Source organism: Chroicocephalus ridibundus, chromosome 1, assembly GCF_963924245.1.
Source record: "Chroicocephalus ridibundus chromosome 1, bChrRid1.1, whole genome shotgun sequence".
In the NCBI taxonomy this organism is placed as follows: Eukaryota; Metazoa; Chordata; class Aves; order Charadriiformes; family Laridae; genus Chroicocephalus; species Chroicocephalus ridibundus.
In genome coordinates, this window is record NC_086284.1 from 37,243,835 (window position 1) to 37,265,643 (window position 21,809).

A 21,809-nucleotide genomic window follows, 5' to 3' on the forward strand; every position below is an offset into this window, starting at 1 on the left:
AATGTCTAGTTTGTTGCAGCAATGCTAACTATGGTAGTTTGCCCCTCTCATAATCTTTCATTCATCTTCTATTGGTCTGATTTCCAATAATACTTTACCACCACATGCATCCACTCTCCCTTTCAGCTGCCTCACAATTGCTGGCATAACTCTTTAAGTACAGAAGAATTGGGGCTGGTAAGTGACAGTAATAAAAAAGCAGTTAGTGGTCCACCCCACTGCTAGCCCTGATACGGTACATTAGAAGGGTTTTCATTTTCTTCCCCTCTCTACCATCCTGAGGACCATTTTGTCCCATCCCAACATCTGCAGGAGGTCAAGGTCCAAAGAGCCCAGGGATTTTACACCATCTGCCACCAAAAAAAAAAAAAAAAAGAAGGAAAGGAAGGCCTTAAACGAGCTATTTAAAGTTATTTATCGCTGTAATGGCAAACCAATCATTATTAATTGTACCCGCCCATTGTCTTTCATGTACACTGTGAGGCCGTGGGACATTATTAAAATAGATTTAAACCACTGCAGCTGGAGTTCTGCCCCCCTTCCCCTTTCACCTTCCCCGACCCTTTGGGAAGATGAAATGGAGACAAGTGATTTTGTTCCTTTTCTTTCACAGTGAAGCCGTCTCCCCTGTTCTGCTGGGGATCCAGCATTCCTCCAAACTAGAAGCCCGCCGTAAGGGTCACGAGCCATCTCACACGAGGCTGCGGCTTCTGAAGCTGGGCCGGAAACACAAACAGAAGCTCACACCGGAGACCCCATAAGATTGCTTCCTCCTGTATATTTAAAGATTTTCTTTCCCCACCTGCCTAGGAAACATCAGTCCCAGTTAAAAGGCAAGAAAACAACAGTGGACTTCCAGGCTTTTCTGTTCATGCGTCAGTAAACAGCACTTTTGCTGAACCTGATCTTGTACATCTTAGGCAGCTGTGGTTACAATAATATGTCTTGAATGAAATGTGCCAATTGCAGGAAATTGTCAACTCATTATTGTGGCTAACAACTGAGATACGAATGTTTCAGTCAGAGCAGAAGGCGATTTTGTAAACAAGGAGCGTTCCTAGGGGGATTTTTATAGTTAAAATCAGTATGAGGTAGACCTGAAATAATTGTAGTGACAAAGGCTACAGCTCTGCTCCAGCTGGAGTTGATGACAACCCTCCATCTGATTTCCATAGGGTCAGGATCATGCCCTTTAGGGAAACACACCTAGCAGCGGTCTACGCTCTGCAGTGTTACTCGCATGTGCCCAGGTATAACCTGGAGTTCAGGTCAGCCAATTTAAACTATCTGATTAGATAGCCCAATGCCCGTGTGGATGCTGCATTCCCTCTACCAGTCCAAACACGCTTCCAACAGCAATCCCCCCCTGCTTGCTGGCTGTGACAGCTCTGGGCACAGATCTGAACTCTGCTGCCCAGTAATCCCAGTGACCAGACGCTGCCTGACCTACTTTTAAACTCTCCCGTGTTGTTTTAGAGATGCCTCTGCTCTCGGCTTTGCTGATATTTGTGAGCACATGTGCACGGCTCCCCTGAAAGCTGCTCTCACGCTCATGTCCTTGTGGAGGCAGAGGAGACTGAGCTGTGTTTATCCAGGAGGCTGAGGAGGAGGATGGGAGGAATGGGACCATGAAAGCTTTGAGTCACCGCAAGACTGAAGATGCCTCTGAGGACATGGCAGATAGGAGAAGCTGAGAAAGGCCAGGCAGGAGGAAGGAGCAGTGGCAGTCGTGAGAATAGAGAAGGCCAAAACAAAGATTTCGTGCCGACTGCACACTGTATGACACAATTAAAGAGACATTAATCTTTATCTTCTGAAGGTTTATATTCTCCTTGGTGTGGCATAGAGCTGAAGAACATTTGTCCAGAATGGGGACAAAGGACAGCATGGGATTAAGTCAAGGGCGCAGTGTTTTATGCAGGGACACCACAGTCACCCTGGGAAGTAGCAGATGCTTGGAAGAAGGACTTTTCGAAGCACAAACTAGCAAGGAGCTTGCTGAGGCTAGAGAGAGAGGGAACAGAAAACAAACTGAGGCCTGGCAGCTCTTTGCAGTTCAGCTGGAATAAAAAAATACTAAGAGAAATAATTTAAAATCCTGTTGGTTCCCTCGGAGCCCTTGTCCCTCTGTTTGGCCTTTCTTAAGAGAGTGACTGTATGTGTAATGTTGAGGTAAGGAAGTTGAAAGATACCTGGTTTGTGATGAATCATGTACTTTCTGTTATTAAATAAATAAAAAAAAGAGTGGAACAAGCAACCTTAAGTCACTACAGAGAACAAGCTTTCAAGTAGGGCAGGCGAAAAAGGAATTTCTAGTTGCAAATCTCCATGAATCACAACCAAGAAGTGCCTTGCACTAAGACTGATGCTTCAGCATTCATCCATAGCCCATGAAAAATTTAAAATAATCTTGGCCAGCAACCCAGCAACTGGTCATTTGTATTCCGTGGGCTGTAGAACAACCGAAAAAGTAAACAGGTAAATGCTGGATGCTTCGTTTTTCCTCACCCAAGCCCAGAATAGATTATTTGCACATTAGAAAGTCCGCAGCTGGTGCTTGTCACCAAGTGAGTCGTGTTTCAGTGTTTGAGCACGCAGGTTCCTCCGCCCAGATGTGCAGCTGTAGCCTGTGCTGCCGCTTGGGGAACGCTCTCAGCACCGACGGCTTTCAGGCATCCCTGCTCCGGCGTCTGTTTTTCACTGCATCACAACTGGCTGCAGCAGGAGATGCTGAAGCTCCCCAAAGGCAGGACAGCTGTCCCTGTCGCCAGGGAAAGTCCGCTGACACGTGTGGCATCCAAGCCTCTGCTAAAGAGAGCTGGAAGAGGCACTGAATCCTGCAAGCCGGACAAGTAGACCCTGGGAGGTACCTGGGTGGAGGGATAATGATTGCGGGGTGGAAGAGAAGGAACTGTGGGAAGTTGTCCCTGTGGTCTCACGGTTCCCAGAGAGCAAAGCTGGTCTCCCACAAAGTAGACATTAGTGCCCCACAGAGCAGCAAACGTGCCAGGGAGTGAGTTGATACAGATCAATGCGTCCTTTTCTGGCAGAACTCAAACCTGAGGTCACAAGCTCTGATAAAGACCGCATGTGCCTTTTCTAGTGAAACGGCAATTTCAACCAGTCTGCATCAGCAGAAATACTTCTGCCCTCTGAGGCAGGAGTGAAAGCACAATATTTCCAGTGGTATGCTTAAAGGAAGACAGGTTTGGGATTACAGCCATCCTATTAACAAAAAACTGGCGCCTTTCCCTGCACTGCCTTGTCCTTTCCTGTACGGATGACTTTGTCCTTCCCCTCACCTTTCTGCACCCAGTCTCCCCTTTTAGTGATCCACTTGCCTCAGAAAATCCTGCCCATACTCTGGGTTATCTTCAGGTTGTTTACAGAGAAACTGGGGCTGTGGTGTCATGTAACGTGCTCATGGAACAACTTGCTGTTGCCAAAGGGTGAGGTTTCTTTTGCTCCTCTGCTCTCTTGCCTGGTTCCCTTGTGTTTATTCCTGTTTGTCAGACCCTTCCCGTAGCCAGTTTAGATCACTGAAATTATTGAAATCCGTGCATTTCTTTTGGATTTGTTTTCTGCCATTTTCATGAGTTAGTTCAGCTTCTGCAGGGACCCTTTAAGTGACAAGCCAGGTGAGTGAACAGGGACCTTTTATACAGGGCTGAACAGTCACATCGACTGGCTCAGCCTTCTAAAAAATTATTTTGCAACAAAATGCCTGCAAAAACATGTTTGCCAAGGTGCTGAGCAACTGCCACTCTTTGCTCAAGCCCCTTCTGTTCTTGTGCTGGTGCTACGGGAGACGCTTAATGCGTTGAGTTCCCAGGCCTTGTCACCGAGGGCAGGCGGTTGTACTCACACCATTTACAGGGATCACAAAGTGAAAGGCGTCAGCAGAGATGACTCTTCCTTTTATAGAACTGTACACACACCTGGACACATGATAGCTTGGCGAAAGGCTGCTAAAAGATGTTATGAAATAAAATGGAGATGAGTGTTTTCAGCTCAGGCACCTGGCAGAAATAATGTGTGTGATGTGGGAAATAAACGGCAGCCCCTCAAATCATGTGCAGTAGAGGTGGCTGTGGGCTCATCCCTTATTTTCATCCACAAAAGGACCAACAGTTACATCTGAGCCGAGTAAAAGACACTGGGATAAAAAGCTTGACATCTAGCCAGTCAAAAAAATCTAGTCTAACTATTCAGGAAAGGGTCCATCTCTATAACGTGCACATACACAGGCAAATAGAGCGGTCCTCCTGCAGTATGAACATGAAAAGATCTTCTTTGTTTTGTACCAGTTTTTCCCAAACTAAATTACGATCAACTTTCTTTCCTTTTGGGCAGTTCAGTATCCCTGACTCCTTCACATGCACTTGTAGTTCAAACAAAGATAGACAATAATATCTTTGAGATCACAAGCAGGGACGTATATCTGGGATGAGATTGCACCTTGTTTCTTCCCGGAGGGTATGAGCAGGTGGTACCTTATTGGGCAGTCTGAGGAGGTTGCTCTGACTGAGGTAGGACTCTCTGCATCATGCTGTGGGGCTCTCCAAGGAACAAGAGCTTCAAAAAGCCACAAATATGGTTTGTAGTCCTATCCTGTCCCATGTTGTTTGCCTCATTTATCCAAGACACGGTACAACTCCTTATTTTTAGATACGTTAAAATGCTGTATTTTAAAAAATAATTTCATTCTATTTGATCTGTCATTATAAAGATGAAACTGAGTTTTTCCAGTTCGGGAACATTTTGTACTCTTTTTAAGCTCAGTGTTTTACTAAAACTGTTTGAGAAGACACACCAAAGAGAGATCCGCAGACCTTGAGAGGAGATTCTTTGTGTGAAGTCATTAATATTGATTTTACCTGACACACCTGCAGTAAAAGAACAAAATTGTTCCGGTTGTATACAAGTAATCTCTACTGAAATCAGTCCTCTGTCCTGAACTGAACAATTACAAATCTAAAATGGAATAATTTCCATTTCTTTTGGTGGTTTTGCTGGTCAGCTGCATTACTTTATTTGGCATCTGTTTTTTGCAACTATGATGCTCCTATAGAATCAGGCCTCCCTCATTGGACCTGGCATGAAGCGTGTTGAATATTTTCAACTTAAAGACGGTCAGCAATAGGAAAGTTTGCAGTTAATATGAGTATTTATTGCTCTTCACTGAAGACATAGTGTAATAAAGAAGCCTATTTTCTTCAGATACTAATTAAACAGGTACATAATTAAACATCTTAAATAATGAAATACATGCTCTGTAAAAGACTAAAAATATCTGGCCATAAATTAGTCATTCAGCCTATATTAATAAATAAGTTCTGGATGTCAGCTCACAAAGATTTCCTTTCTGAAATTTGACCACCAGTGTGCGCATTGCAAACACATCGGACTCCCCCTCTAGATGCTGCTCAGTTGCATTTTTTTGTGCTTCTGGATCACTCGATCTTGCAGAGCTGGAGGGTTTTGTGTACATACTGAGTCTGATCTGATTCTCGTGTGGGCATCTTGGCACGTGGACTTAAACAGAAACAGCACATATATATGGCCACGTATATGGTGGAGACAAGGGGTGAAATGGCACATAGTGAGGCAGAGTGCGCTCTTTGGTAGGAAGGTTTGGGGAGAGGCAGATTTGTGGTATTGTCACACACGTCTGGGAATACACATGCAAAGTTTGTAAAATTTAATTTTCACCTACCTGAAAGAATGATGGACTGGCTTCATGACAAGGGCCTTGTGCATGCTGTAGGGGTAGGGTTGCTGTGTCGGTAGAGGGCATGTATAGGGCTATGTGGCAAACCTTTCTGACTCCTGACTTGCTTCGGTGTCAGTGGGGCCAGGCTTCCATCCCCGAAGCCATCTGAGAAATCTTGGGGCTTGCCTGTCATAGATGTGTTGTGTTCTTGGGAAGCTAATGCCCTTTGCTGCTTCCTTCACCTTTGCAGAGTGATGACTATGTGTATGTATTCTACCCAAATGAAGGGCTGTGAGGACTCACTAACTGGTACTCATACAGCACCAGAAAGAGTTTATGCTCCAAAAGAGTGTTCGTGGTTATTCTTAACCAGGTTTCCTAAGGAAATTAGACTCATGTGATCCCACTCTCTGTGTTTGCTTAACTGTTGTACTTCCTTTAAGAACAATTGAAATGTCCTTTTAAAGCAAATTTTAAGCAGTAGAGGCTCTAGGACATTGTAGTCCCATGAGTCCTGGAAAAAACAGGCATGTAAGTAGAGGAAAGGTGACCAGATTAGTACTGTCACCAAAGGAAAACCTGCAATGACAGCACAGCCAAGTAGCAGGCGCTAGAGAATCCACTTCGGAAACAGACCAGAGCTGCTGGAAAAGCTGTGAACGAAGCTCGCAGTTTATAAAACAAAGAAGTCACGCAAACTGTGTAAGCACCCTTGCACAAGAAGGCAGTTGTTTAATTTGCTTAACTTAAATGATAGGGAAAGGGCAAATTGTTTTTGGAAGAAAAAAACCACCCTGCTTCTCCATTGGCCTTTTGCCCTTTTCTAAAGCCTTACTCAAACTAAATCTTTGTGAAGGTTCTGAAATATTTAGTTACTGCCTTTCCTTTTCTTCACATTTTTTTCGTGCGTCTTTCTGGACTGTGGCCAGAATGGGAAACAGATTGCTGAATACAGCGAAAAACGCTGTTCTCAAGGTACTTCCATGCCATCTGAAAGCTAGAAATGCCGTAAATCTTGAGCTAACCTGCTCTTGGAACCTTGAAACTTGCTGACGGTGCACTTCCCTAGTCTGTGCCCCCAGGTATAACTGCTGACTGTTCTTGTATTAGTGGGTCTCACCTTACCGGGGCTGGCCAGCAGATACCAAGGTAATACTGATGTTCTGTGTGGTACCAGGCAACTGCGACAGCATTCAGTGCCTCCCCTTTGCAGTGTGCAATCCTAACATCAGCCAGGCTCTCTGATATGTAATCTGTGCTCTGCTGTTGCCTCCATGCTTTTTATCCCTTGGCGTCTTTCTTAGAGCTGAAGTGGCACTTGCCTGCACGCTCTCACAAATTCAGCTTTGGGGAGAGGAGGTGGACTTTGCCTCCTACTTCTCTGCATCCCATCTCAGAGGGATCTCAGAGTTGCAGCAGAGAAGAGCTGCTGTGTGGGTGAAACCAGTCCAGGACTATGCCTGCCTTAGGGGCATGCTGGAAGAGGGTTTTATCATCCCACAGAGAGGCATGGAAACTCCTGTGATGCCTCCTGCGATGCTACTTTGTGTTGCAAACTCTATCACCATGTCCCAGGGACAGGTCTTTCCATCCATTGGACAGTAGGATCAGGCGAGCTGAGGTAGAAAGGATCGTTTGGCTAATAAAGCTCGTCCCCTCAAACTCTCCTAACCTTGCCAATTCTGGCAATGTGTCATGGTTTTATTGCATTACAGTACTTGGTGATATTGTATTGCTTTTTTATCAGTGTTATGAAACTTCCAAATAGTACTGCCTAAAGAGTTCTGTTCACTAATTCATAGAATCATAGGGTTGGAAGGGACCTCTGGAGATCACCTAGTCCAACCCCCATTCCATATTCCTTCTGTTTGTTTGGTACATCGTTGTCTTACTTTGATTTAAATGTTCAAGATACAGGCTGTGCCTTTGCTAGGTTGTTGCTATCCTGAGGGTAACATATCCCCAATGACTGGCAGGATCTCAAGGAACTGCTGTAGCACAGGTAATGAACAGTGCTTTTACTAAAACTCCTGCAGAATTTCTAGCTAACTTTCAAGATCATGTCAATAAAGGTAGTTTAGATAAGTCTCAGAAAGTCACAGTTTGCTCATACCCCAAATGGTCATATTTTCCATAATTAACGTAAATTGAATTATTGATTTCTGTTTTTCAGAGAGTACAACCAAACATAACAAAGGGAAAGAATGAATATTTTTGCATCCATTTAGTGAAAAATAGTGAATTATTACAGAGTGCAAATTGATTCCAACCATGTTTGCTGTGAAAAATTCTAGTCCTTTTATTCTGGGTTTTAGTCTTCTGGACAGTCAGCCTCATAAGAGATAGGCTGTGTAGTCTTCAGCCTCACAAATAAGCTTGTATTCACATGAGAGCTCCATTGATTCCTGGACAACAGCCTTGGGAATTAAGTCCTGCCACTTCTGCTGAGAACTTAGTGGATGTGTAAATGACAATAAACACAAATTGGGTATGCATCACTCCGGTCTGTACCGTGTATCCATTTGGAGTGTCACTTGTTGATGCGTTTCAGCTGATCTCAGGGCAGCACGAGCACAAGAACAACTGCTCAGCAGCAGGAGAATGGCTCTGGAAGGAAGGAAACGTTCCCTCTAGTGAGTGTGGAGGAGGCACAAACCATTTATTACATGTGGTGGTTGGCAGAGAGAAAGAGAGAGAAGAAAGGGCTGTTCAGCCACCTTGAGAAAGCCACTCATGAAAAGTTGAGGTTTAGTTATTCCATCTTAGATTGATTGATACGCGTACCTTCACTGAGCCCAGTGTATCTTCTTTATGCCCACAGCCTCGTCATGGGCTGACTAAACATTTGATATTCTAGTATTTGATTACTGCTGTAATAATGATTCTAAAGATTGATGCCCTATTGATGAAGTACCCTGCATACGGACACTTCCTGCCCCCAGTAGCAATCTTTCTGGAGAAGCAGCCAAAGGATGGGATGGGGGCATTTTGTTTACCACACTTTAGAGATAAGGAATTGGAAATAATAGAGAAAAAATTGCTTTCCAAAAGCTACCAAGGAAGCCTGTGTCAGAGCCAGGAAGTGGTTCCGTGTTTCCAGATTCCCAACTACAACTTTGACTACTCCTTCCTCTCAAGTAAATGGAAACATTTATGAATTAGTGATGCCAGTGAGGTTATACAGTGATGGGACATAGGGTAGTGAGTGAATGGGGGGTTTGTAGGTAGGGCATAGACCTAAACTATATATATAACAGTATGATCTCTGACCACAAATCAAAATTGCTTTCTTTCTTCCAAGGAAAGATGCATGCCTGTTTTTTTCTTTAGAGTATTTTAGTAAATTTGGCTTGAAAGGTTACTTCTCATCTCTAAAGGATATTTGTTACAATCTACAGTTCAATCCTGTATCTCTTTTGGTTGAAATAATGCTGAGTAAATTATATGAATTCAGGTGAATGCTCAAGCTCATGACAGTAAAATTTGCTACTCACTGTTCGTTGTCCCTGAACTTTCAGAGGAGAAATGTTCCAGGGAAGGGAGAAGACAATGGAGATGTTCTCATCATGAAATTTTCAGAGGCTGTACAAAATAAAAAAAAAGAAAAAGAAAAAGAAAAGAAAAAGGAAAGAAGAAAAAGAGAGCACTCATGCCAAACATACTGAAAATTTTCACATAATTTCTGTAAATGAGTTGCATTAGAAGACTCAACCATTTAAGTTATGCAAAATCAATATGCTGTCATCCATGGATACGAGCACATCTCAAGGACGGTTTCATTTCCACGAAGGGGTGTGATGGTAGTTGTGAAATACATGTTGAGGGGATTTAACTCAAAAGAGCCTGTTGTACGTAAGAATAGAACAGAAGTATAGTAGGTGAAGGATTTACACAAGGGTAATCAAATCTAGGAGAACTAAAGGGTTACCTTGATAGCCATGAATCTTCATACAGCTTTTTCTTTTTTCTTTTTTTTAACAGAGTAGCATCACAGTAATCAGAGGACCCTCACAAACAGAATTGCTTTTACCAAGTTATGGTGGGAAACCTGGGGCTTTTTTCTGCTTCTTCCTACAGTCCCATTGCACTTGATTTCATTGTCAATATATTTCATGGAAAATATGATTTCCAAGTGTTATACTGTATTCCGTGTTGGGCGATCCTGATCTGGTGGTTTTGTTTAAAAACCACAATGTATTCAGAGGAATTGAATTCTCATAGGTGTGGCATGACTAGAAATCAGGGCTGGCTCGTCCTCTGTTGTAAATATGTGCCACTGTTCCTTGTTGCTCACAGGGCAATACAAGTTCTTAACAAGAACAGAGTTGGAATACATGGCACTTGCTCACCATTTGCATTTCCAGCCAACGGAACAGCACCTTTTTGAATCTCAAAATGAAACAAATCTGCATTTTAACATACCAGTCTCCTTTTATTTGTACAAAGCTTTTTTTCATTGCTCCTGAAAAAACCCACATCCCAACAACCCTTCCTTGAAATATATCTTAAATAACATTGGATTTACTTACTGCAGTGTTATGTGGGAGCACTGAGATTTATTTCATTCCTGTCATTTCCTAAAAGAAAGAAAAGGAAACAGAAAACATGACATCAGAGATTATGAGGTTCTGGCAGCTCGGCATCTCTTTCATACTGTCATGGAAAGCAACTATGATGCCAAATATTTTCTGCCTTGTCTGAGCCATATTCTTATAAAGCAGAGGCAAAAGAAAGATATTGGATGGAGATGGTAAGGCTGGATTAGGAATTTGGTACATTCATAAATTTGAGTATGTTTAGATAAAGGAACCTGGAATTTGCATGTCAGGAATTTGGTAGGAAGCAGCAAAGAAAAGAGCAGTGTTCTTGATCATTTTGCCTCATCTGCTCCATAAGAGTGTTTTTCAAGGAAAATGAGGATCCTACATATGCTAGCAAATCTTTGATCTCAGTGAATAATTGCCAGCTTTGTGAAAATTGGGGTGACAGCATTTTGTACAGTGATGATGCTGTTGTTCTGCTCTCCGTTAGTGCTGTATCCATTTTTATGTGTTCTTCACAAAAGTAAAAAGTAAATGGGGGAGGCCAACTTTGTCCCATAAAAATTACCATGTTAAACTATGCATCGAGTAGTCAGTGGATGGAGTTTTCCTTCCATTTAAAGTAAATTCCAATTGGTTGCCCTTTGAAGTGCACTAGACTTTTTGTTTATATAAGCCTGTAGCTTTTTTGAACAACAGCTTTGCACGCCGTGGTTGCAGGTTGAAGTCACTTTCTTGCTGCCTTTCCCCTCCTTCAGACCATAACAGATTTCCACCCGAGGCGGGGTGCAGCCCCGCCAGCCCACTTTGCCACCTACTGTCTGACTCCATGAGTTAAAGCCCAGAGAACTTGCGTTTGCATCTACTTCACATTTCTGACGGTTGCACGATGCTTTGCCCTCTTCCCTAGGGCTCTGCCCCTTACCCTGGTGCAGACTCGGGTCATGCACACCTTCTGATGCTGTGGGCAGCAGAGTAGCCCTCCGGTTCAGCAAGAATTCGCTATCTTCGCTTTTCGTTCCTTTTTTATTTTTGGCACAATATAAAGTTGAGGGGGAATAAAGCCTGCTATAGATTGATGTTAGCAGATTCAGAATGGACAAGGTTGAACCTGAAGGTCGGGCTCTAAAGTCTAGGTGATGCAATAACAAATAACCAAGCCCCGGAGCATTTGAGAGAGGTTCAAATTCTGACCAAGACATACAGAGAAATGAGTGAAAGCAAGCACTCCTCAGATTGAGGTGGGTGGCTCACAGAAGCACCACAAAATATTTCCAAGATGAGCAGAATCACGGGCAGGAAATTCCAATCCAAGTCAGCAGTACAGCTATATTCACATCCCTTTTGGGTCAGTGGCTAGTACCACCATTGTTGTAGCCAGCTAGTTCTGGGAGGGTCAAACAAAACTTGCTCATAGGAGAAATTCCTTCTTATTTCTATCCCTATCAGTAAATTTCTAGCCTGTCCCCTGTACCAAGATTGATTTTATCTCTCTTTCCTGATTCTACCTGTTGTAATTGGAGAAGTAGGTACTATTCAGACAATTCTTGGATCTTTTAAAAATCAGTAAACTACTGTCCTCTGAGATGTCTTTGACAGTTGTCTTCTGATATGCAGTGCCTGTTTTTGTTATGGTGAAGGATTAACGCACAATTTATATATCCCTGTATCCTTTGCTGTTGTGTATTTTTATATGGTGCCATTTCTTATTCATTTCCTCCCTGAATTAGACTTCCCTTATATTTTCTACTTGCTTTATACAGCTTTTTCTCCACTTTAAACAGTCTTACTGATACAGCAGAGCACTGACAACTTTGTACAAGGCTCCTGTGAGACCGCATCTGGAGTGCCTTGTGTAACTTCTGATTGGGAACTGACAGACTCTTGCACAGGTAGTTTGGGGAAGGAAAGATTATCATATGAGAGAAAAATAGAAGATCCTGGCTTGTTTATCTCCACGAACTGAAGGCTGAGAGGGGTTATAACTACTTGTCTGTGCATCAGAGGGTTAAACACCAGCAAGGAAAAAAGAACTTTTTATGCAAAGGCTGATGTTGACATAAGAACCACATAGGTGTAGGCTTGTTATGGATGTATTAAGCCTTGGAGTTATGAGGATGCCCCTAATGGTTACAGCAGTGAGGTTCTGCAACAGTCTTCTCATCAGAGTGGGGAAGGACTAACTGCTTCCACGATGGAACTTGATAGCGTTAGGGAGGAAGAAAGCATGACATGGTGCCTGGGGTAGTAAAGGATCAAAGTCTGTGAATTCAGAAGTTAATTCCAGTTTCTCTATCTGGGGGTCCCAGGTCCAGACGATAAGTTTAGATTTCTAGAAGATACTTAAGTGTTTTCTCTCCCATTACATCCCACAGAGAATGGAGAACAATCCAGCTCAGCCAAAAGTAAATACCAGCATTTGATCAGACTCCACTAACTGTAATGAATAGACACCTACATCTAGACACCTCAATTTAGTTGTTAGCACTGGAATCTCATTGTACTCAGAGTTAATTAATTGCATAAGCCACAGGGGCTTGACTCAGCTGTCTAAGGCATAGTGTCTCGTGCCATCTGAGAGGCCCTAGGGCCAGTAAGAAATCTGCAGGGACAGGCAGATACGGCATAGGACCTGCAGAAGAAGACTTGCTCCCTTCTGATGAAGCAGTCAGGGGCTCAGCAGACATGAGGGCATCTTAGAAAGCACAAGGTGCCTATATTTAGGCAGTTGAGTTGGACCTCAGACAGGGGGGTGCGATGAATCAGAAGTCAAAGCCTCGATGGCATTTGCTCCTCTCCTGTCTCCTCTTTTCTTTTTCTGATTTTCTGTTGTATTTGTCTTACTTGGCTACAGCAGTTACATACTTCAGAACAGACTCCATAATCTTGAAAAGCAAACAGAATTATGCATATTTAAGCTAAAAAGAAATCAACTAAGTGTGTAACTTTATTTCCCAAGTACAGGCTTCCATGTGCACTGGGCACGTGAATTCCCTCTGTACGGCCCCGATCCTTCTGGTGATTTTTCACTAATGTTCTCAGCACAGTAAACTGGGCATTTTAAGATTTACTACCAGGCTTCTCAATGACACCAGTTAGTTTCTTCTTAGCCAGCAGAAGTCTTTTCATAATGTAGGGCAAGAAAGAACTTTAACGAAGGGCAAACAGCACCAAAAGGTAAAGCGCTGGTTGGCCGCAGGATCCCGGTTGCCAACCATTATTAATATGCTCATTTCTGGATTTGTCTTTGGGGCTTTCCTTGCACAGTGACGTTAAAAGTCTTGGCAGATGTTAAAAGTAAACACATTCTGCAGTGTTCGTCGCCTCTGTGTAGGGAAGGAAGGTGTGACTGATTGCCGCCTTGCAACCCCTTGATAAAAACAATCAGTGTTACCGAGGCACGTGGAAGGAAAGAAATGCAAGCCAGACTGTAGCAAGGCCTTCTTGAGGGAGTAAGAAAGGAAGGAGAATAAGAGGGAAGATTTAAGAAGAGACAAGAGATTATGCAAATCTGAGCTGTGAATCACATCCTGGCAGTACAGCCCCTCCAGAGATAACTTGCCACCTGCATTTCTCTAACAGGCACCTCCAAGTCAGTGAGAAAAATGGAGCAGCTTTTGAACAAAAAGGGAAGGGGAAGAAAGAAAAATCAGACTAAGTGCTCTTTAATTCTAGCCACGTTAAACTCGAAATGCTGCCAAAAAGCCGGTAATAAAATTTAATTCTTTCTGAGGACATGACGATCAGTCATCCGACCAAGAATCAAAGCCTCCTGGGAGTGTTTCTTCCATTGTGGGGCTTGAGTAGACTTGACCCTCTCAGCATTTCATATTTCATAATTGAACTCAATGTCCCTCACACTTTTAACATCTTCCTAGATTAAAAAAGAGCATTAATCACTCTTGCCTCGGAGCAGCCCTGAAGAGGGAAGTAGGACACCAGGCGCAGTTTCCGAGAAGCCTGGGGGATTAAGGTGATCGGTGTTTCGGTGCGTGCATTAGTGTGTGTTTGTGCCTGTGTCACAAACAAACAAAAAACTCCCCACAGGAGCATTACAGACCCCAATATATTGCTCCAATATATATGATCTACCACCACCTTAATAGTTTCACTCCAGAGACGGTGCCATACAATTGAGCACCACGCTTCTGCAGCTTATCTCTGGAGAAGTAAAAAAAAAAATAAAATCCCTTTTTAACTGGGTGCTTTGTTATGATTTATACATTTCTTTTTTTGAATAGCTGGGGTTTATCTTCTTCAGCTGCAGGAACTTTCAGCAAATGATAAACGAAAACATCAACCCAGAGCCTGCACTAATGCCTGACACAAACATGTCACTCGATATTTAAGTATTTATTTATTCATTTATGTTTTTGTAGTCTCTTCTTAGGCACAGAACCTTTGTATTTATTATAATAATGGTGACAAAATGTGGGAACAGGGCGGGGAGGGAGGGGGGGAAAGAACGAACATAAATGCAAGCGAAAAAACAAAAGCAGCAACACCAGAGACGGAGGAACTGTCCTCGCACAGCTGGGGCGGTCGCTCCTTCTCTTTGTTTTATGATTTAACTGAGGAAAACCCAACTGGGGAGCGGGCTGATCCCCGGATCTGAGGCTAGCAAGGCCCACAGGGTATTTTGGGGCTTGGCCAGGAGAAGAAGCTGAGGGAAAGTGGGACCAGAGGAGCCTGAAGGTCCCTGGGGCAGCTGGAGTCCTCTGAGAGGACCATGGTGACGCCGAGGCCCAGGTGGGACCCGGCCAGCCGTGGGGTTGCCCCAAGCCCAGCTGCGGGGTGGTCCTGCCACCAGCACAGCTACAAATTGCCGTGGCTGTGGGCCCGTGATGGAGAGCAGGGAGGCGTTGGGAAGGGCGGGGGGTCCTCTTACGCTTGGTCGATCCGGGGGGAGAGCCATGGGGCTGGGAGGAGCGGTGGAGCGAGAAGGGGACAAAAGCGGTGGCTGGGGCTGGCTGCCGGAGAGGGATGCCCGGCTGAAATCCTTCACAGCGCCGGGACACAAGAACTCCTAAATCTTCATCAGAAAGTCATTAGAAATCTGTCGGAGGGGCCAGGCGCAGATTGCCAGGGGAGGGGACTCAAAAAGCCCCTCCGGGCTCCACAATACCTGAAATGAACTGGAAGGGATGGGGTGGGGCTGGGAAGCAGATTTCCTGCCATAACTAAAGCCCCCTTTCAGCCTGCTTTGCAACAGTTTTACGATGTGTTAGAATTTACATTCACGTGTTGTTAACCATTCTTGGGCGCAATGAAACGTTTTATCTGTCTGACCTCAACCTTTGCCATATGCTGGTGCAAACTGTTCAACTTAAGCCCGGACGAGTTGAAGAAAAGGAGGGGGGGGAAAAAAAAAAAGAGGGGAAGAAAAAGGAGGGTTTGAAAAGCACATTACTGGGTAGGCTCTGTTGTTGCTCTTGATAGCTGCCTTCCTCTCCATTTTCCATGGAAACCTTTTGAAAGCCAATTCCAAAAAAAGAAAAAAAAAAAAAGGAAAAAGAAAAAGATCCATGCCGATAAATGAATAGTGGCTCAGAACATGGCAGCTCTTCACTAATTGTCCACTTTACATATGCTCCTTCATGTCTGGCGATTCCTTTTATGTTGTGGAGAGACAGCAATGAAACTTCATTATACTGCGTTAAGGAGAGGCGTATGGAATGCATTTGAAATTGATCAGAATGAATTTTATAAGGTTTTTATTTATTTTATCCTAATTTCCTGGTTGTTTCCTCAGCCTAGTTCATTTGAAAGAATAAGAGATGGGGATTATGGAAGGAGAGTGATAATTTTGTGAGACAGCCTGGTAATTCATAATGAAAGACCCCATTTTGTGCTTTTGAAGATGTGCCTGGTTAACTTGCAAATTCCACCCTATTTCTCTTAGGGACCTGCACTGTGGCATTGCCCCAGTCCGAAACTATGGTTATGAACCTGTCTCTGCATTTTGCCTCTGGTGTCTAGATGTCGTTAGGTGTTTCTCACCTTGTGTTTTGGGTGGACTAAGCAATCCAGACTGCACTTCCTAATATCTTGTGTGACAGATTTTCATGGAATTTTGGTTATTTCTGTACTGAAAAACAACAGTTTTCCTTCATCCCACAGGTGTCTCTGGAGTCTAGTAAGAATGGCGGCACTGAGGAGACGTCCCTTTAACTCAGCTCCCTGGATGGTCTTGGACTAGTCCCTGAGGAGGACAATATTACCACACAAAGGTGTGGTAATATTGACATGTTCAGCAGCAGGGGGGCTTTGGGATCAAAAAAGCTTGAGTAGCCCCCGATCAGCTGTGAAGCCAATGCCTGAAGAAGGTGCTTTAGCAAATGCATGGAGTTGTTTATGAGAAGGCTTTAAATGCTTAAGGACATTAGATTATTTAGGGGTTAGGCAAGTCCTTGGTGAATCAACTGGTAGCACTTAGGTTCCTGGAAGGCCCCCAACTCCTTTTTTAAATCTCGCCATTGCTTTGTGAGCCTCCCTCTGTAAAGACACAGTGGCCTTGGGGGGCATTCAGGTAAGAAAACTCTCATGGCTAGATAAGGCTCATATACTCACTGTAATAATGAATCCCCAAATGAAGAACCTAATCATGTATGTTAGAGTTGTGAGCTGGTGCAGCCCATCAGTAATCCTTATGCCGGACCAATCATTGCTGCAGCCTCTTGCAGTATATATTGCTGCATTTCATGGTGTGTGGCATGTCTCAGGGAAATAAAAATCATTTTTGCTTTCTGTGAAGCCCTGCCAACCCATCTCACATTTTTATAAGTAATTTCCATTCTGCTATGGTTTATTACACATGATGTTTTGAAAGAGTGGGAAAGAGTTAAGCAAAATGAAGACCATTATCAATATTTTATTTGTCACAGCTGAAAAACTACATTTATAGGTCAGTTCATTGCAATCCATTCATTGATTTCAGTACTCAAAGCCCTTCAGGGAGTGTCTAAAATCCACTGATGTTTTGGAGTGCTAAGTTTCATGTTTGGATTTCTGATAAAACTGAAAGATGTGTCAAAATCATGTAACAGGCTCTGGATCTGATTTACCACTGTATGCTTCCAGTCTCTGCTGGTGTTAACTCCAGTGATTTCATCAGAGTGGAGCTGCACAGTATTGATTTAATTCTTATGTTGATGTGACCCTCCAGAGACATACTTCCCTGCTCTTATTCCCACTTACTTCAGTTCAGGAACATAATCAGGATCATAATTAGGAATGATGACCTGATTCAGTCAGGCATAGAAATACAAGCCAGCATTGACGTTTCTCAGTAATGCTACCGACTGTAGTGGGGCTACTTTCTTCCTTAAAGTCAAGTATTTGCTTACATCCCTTGCAGATGGTAACCTATGTATTTAGGTTCACTCTTGAATTTTGTGAAAGTCGAAGTCTTTTGACTGGCTATAACAAGCTTTGGATCAGGTCCACAAATAGAAGAAACTTTGTAAGAGATTTAAGAAAACTCAGGAGCTAAACTGCAGTTGTTCCTCTATCCCCGTCTATGCAATTCCACTTGCTTCAATTAACTTTTATGTTTGTAACTGGAATGGATGGAATTTGATCAAAGTCCCTTTCAGAGTACATTCATGGTATTGTCTACAAACCTATTACTTTCAGAAAGCAAAGTAGGATAATGCACTTCTTTCTGCAGATTGTGTTGCCTATTCTAGCTGCCATTGAAATATCTGGTGCCTCAAAAAGCATAGCCAGCAGGGTTCAAATGTTTTTGTTTATGTGTATTTTTCAGGCAAAAACTTGCCAAACTCCAGTATTGGTTTCAGGCTTCTGGGGAGAGAACTTGGCTTGGAAGTAAATACCCTGGAAATGGACTGCATCCAAGAATGAGTAAAATCTGTAGCCGAGGTGCAAATGCCTAATTATAACCATTATCCAAAAATTTGATGTAAAAATAATAAGGGAAAAATTACTCATCTCATTAAAAGGTGAATTTTTCTAATGGCACTAAGAGATTTTAAAACCAACCAAAACTTCAAAAGTTGAATAACCGAACTATCCATGATCAATATTTATATTCAGGTCAAAGTAAAGAGAACTGAGACAATGAAATTTAGAAATGCACATATTGTAATTCGATTTGAACAGTCAACATTGGTAAAAAGCCTAACTATTTACTATAAGATTACTTTCTGATTCAGCATTACGACACAGAGCTACATCTGTTACTCTTCATTTGAATACAAAAATTACCTCTAATCTAATTAAAAATAGAATAAAAGCAGGAGCTTGATGTCCTTTGGAAATCCTCAAACTTATTAAAGCTAAAAATAATTCAACAAATTTAAAGAATTAATTGAATTAATTAATCAGGGGCTAGATTCTGGCCAGTGAGCTCCAGCTGCAAAGGTAACTGTGAGGAATGAGAATGCTAATGCAACAGCAACAGTGCTCTTACCGCTTGGTGGCATTTAATAGGTACCTTCGATATACCTAAGTTGCCTTCAAAACAGCTAATTTGACCCATGTTGCCTTTGAAACAGCTAATTTGAGTTGGGCTAGCTGACAGCGGCAGCAGCACTGGGCTCAGTGTGGGTTGATTCATCGTTCTCATACTGCAGGGGACTAACTTCTGCAGTTAGCCTGCTAGCTCTAGCTTAAATCTACAGATACTCTCTCTAAGGAGTAAGGGGGCAGGCGACAGGAAGAGAATGCAAATTCAGGTAGGCTCATTTGTGTCTTGCCTGGTCCCACCTCCCTTCCCTTGCAGATCTGTAAACTGTGATTTGAAAAGGGCTTGCATTAGAATTTCCCCTCCACCTCAGTAAAAGCATTATTTCTCTTAGATACGGTAGATCGCCTCTAAAAGATGAATCCAGCATCCTAGCAATAACCTGTTCTTTTTTCTTTTTTTTTTTTTTTTTTTTTTTTTTTTTAAATGGTGCTGTAATCCTTTGCTTGGAAGAGCGTCAACTCCACAAAAGTGGTCCTGAAGTATTTTTGTTCCTAAAAGCCTAAGAAAACAAACACAGGCATATATCAGGGAACAGAGTGAGAATTTTTGAGTGTTCCATCTTATGATAAGTGACTAACTAAAATATATGTAACATTTTATGTTCTTATTAAAGGTCTCCACTTTCTATAACTGAGAGAGGACATTTGTTTGTCTTTTTATTGTGGAGATGAGTGAACACAGAACAATAAATATAATTTTTGTTTCTGGTCTTGTAGTAAATCTTGCTGAATTGCTTTGCAGATTTCAGGTGGGCTTCATCTCACCTAGCTTTAGCTGTTCAAGAAAATCCCCAAAAGGCAGCTAGCATAAGATAGCAACCTAGGCTTCACTTTTAGTCAATGAAGAACAGTAGACTTCTCCAATTTGTGGTGTATTCTGTCCCAATGGAGGTATGGAACAGAAATGGGGTCAGTAGCCTTTGAAGAGCACCAAGAAATATCTCTCTTCAGTAACTGTGGAGGGAGGAAGCCCTCAGGGAACAACTGACTTAGACCAGATGCTTCATTCTTTGGCAGCTGGAGTTAGTTGAGGTAAAGCTCTCCCACTATGGTGCTGTTGTATGTCTGTGAAAGGGAAAGGCGCTCTGACTGGTGGTTTTAGTAGATCAGAAGTAGATGGTCAGATGTAGATTTGGTAAGGTGAATGCTGATTGCAATGTCTCTGATGTTCATGAAGGATGACCTTTATTTCTCACTGTCCTTGTGGGGAATGGTTGTGGTGCACTACAGCAATTTCTTGTTCAGCAGACATGTGTCATGTCTGGATGCTGTATCAGAAGTGGGGTCAGTGGGTGGTTGGCTTCTAAGCAGAGCTTTGAGCCTGTAAGTACACTGTTGGATGTGCCTGTCACAAGCAAGGAAGGGTGGTATGCCATTCTGCTTGCCAAAGGCAGATGCTTGCAGAATCTCCAAGAGAAGCCATTTGGGTAGGAGTGAGGTGGGACATACCTTAGATGTGGCTGCTCTGCAAATCTCTTGCACTTCAGAAACGTTGAGCACCTTGACCTAATTCCCCCGATAAATTATTTATCATTAATATTAGATTGTCCTTTTGGAAAGAGTCAAAGCAGACAGGTTTGATATTGCAGGGGCAGCTTTCAAAGAATGCAGGTCTAATTGTTTAAATATATGGCATAGGATTCATCTTACCTGCCTCTAGAAGTCTGCAGTTTAAATGATGTCTATTTCTGAGCCAGTCACCTTTGGCTCCTGTTAGAGTCAGCAGAAAGAAACTAGGACTGCCAAAGGGCATGTCTTAGACACCTGCTGTATGAGAGACGACTCACCCAACTGAAAGTGCTTAACTCTTCCCGCTGACTAGGCTAACCTGGAGCAATGAGCTCAGACGAGACACCTCAGTTTTAGACATTCAGCATTAAGTGGGATGAATCCTGTTCTTAGCATGTAGGTACTGCTATTTAAAAGTTACAGATAATATTAATGGAAAAGTTGCTGCTGGTTGTGGTCTTACAACCTCACGGGATGGCTCACATGAGTAAAAACCACATGAATGTTTCACTGCTCACAGGATCTAAGCCACGCTTACTGCTGTTTAATTAAAAATAAAAGTGTCTGTAGATTTTAACTGGTATCATGTTAGGATCCCACCATAGGTCCTTCTTCAGTATAACCCCTTGTGTACCAAGATGAGTTTTCTAGTTTAACATTGTTACTTTCCATGTTGGAGCATGGAGATCTAGAAATCTACCATACAGCTTTAGACAGAAGGTAGCTTTACGGTAGCTGCATGGCATGCTGTGGCTGGTACCCTGTGTGCAGCTGGGGGCTACACTGCTACGGGCTTCTGTGGCTGAAACAAGAGATCTGCTTCAGTCCACAGGATGTGATTCCTCACCTGCGCTTCTTGCAGCCTACAGCTGCCACTGTCCTACTGCTGCCTGCTCCTGTCTCCTCTCCAGCAGCCCCTCTGTCTCCTGCTGCTGTGCAGACAGCAGGTCGGGGTATCAGAGGTGGCTTCAGGTGCCGAGGGCTGCGATGTGTGTATGAAGAAGAAATGGTGAGAACTGTCTGTCCCAACCAGCCTCTCCCTTGTCCCTGATACTCCGCCTTGGACTCTTGTTGCTTCTGCTGCTGCCTGAGGTTGAACTGCCACCAGTGGTTACCCTGAGTGGCCAGAGGAACATGCAAGAAGCTGGGGAGCAGAGAATACAGAAAGATGGCAGGAGCAGAAGACTAGAAGGCTTGTTACCCACCCACAGCACACCTCCCACTTACACATCCAGACTAAGTATTTATCTCTCGCTGTCCTTGCTATACCACTGAGTGCAGAAGTGTGCTTGCCCCAGTGGTCATCCTGTTCTCATCATCTCTTTCATGAGGAGTGGCAGAATACAGTGCAGAATGGAAATTGTTTTGCCATTTTGGGATTTCGGGGCATATGTCTCCCTTCTTTCACTCCTGATGTCCTTCAGGGAGTGTAGGGAAATTAACCCCATTCACAATGTGACTGCTAGTAATTAGAATTCTCATTCACTCTTAATAGCCACTGGTATCCATCAAAGACTTGATTTCCAGGTCTGTTGAGTAGTGCAGTGAAGAGGAAAAGA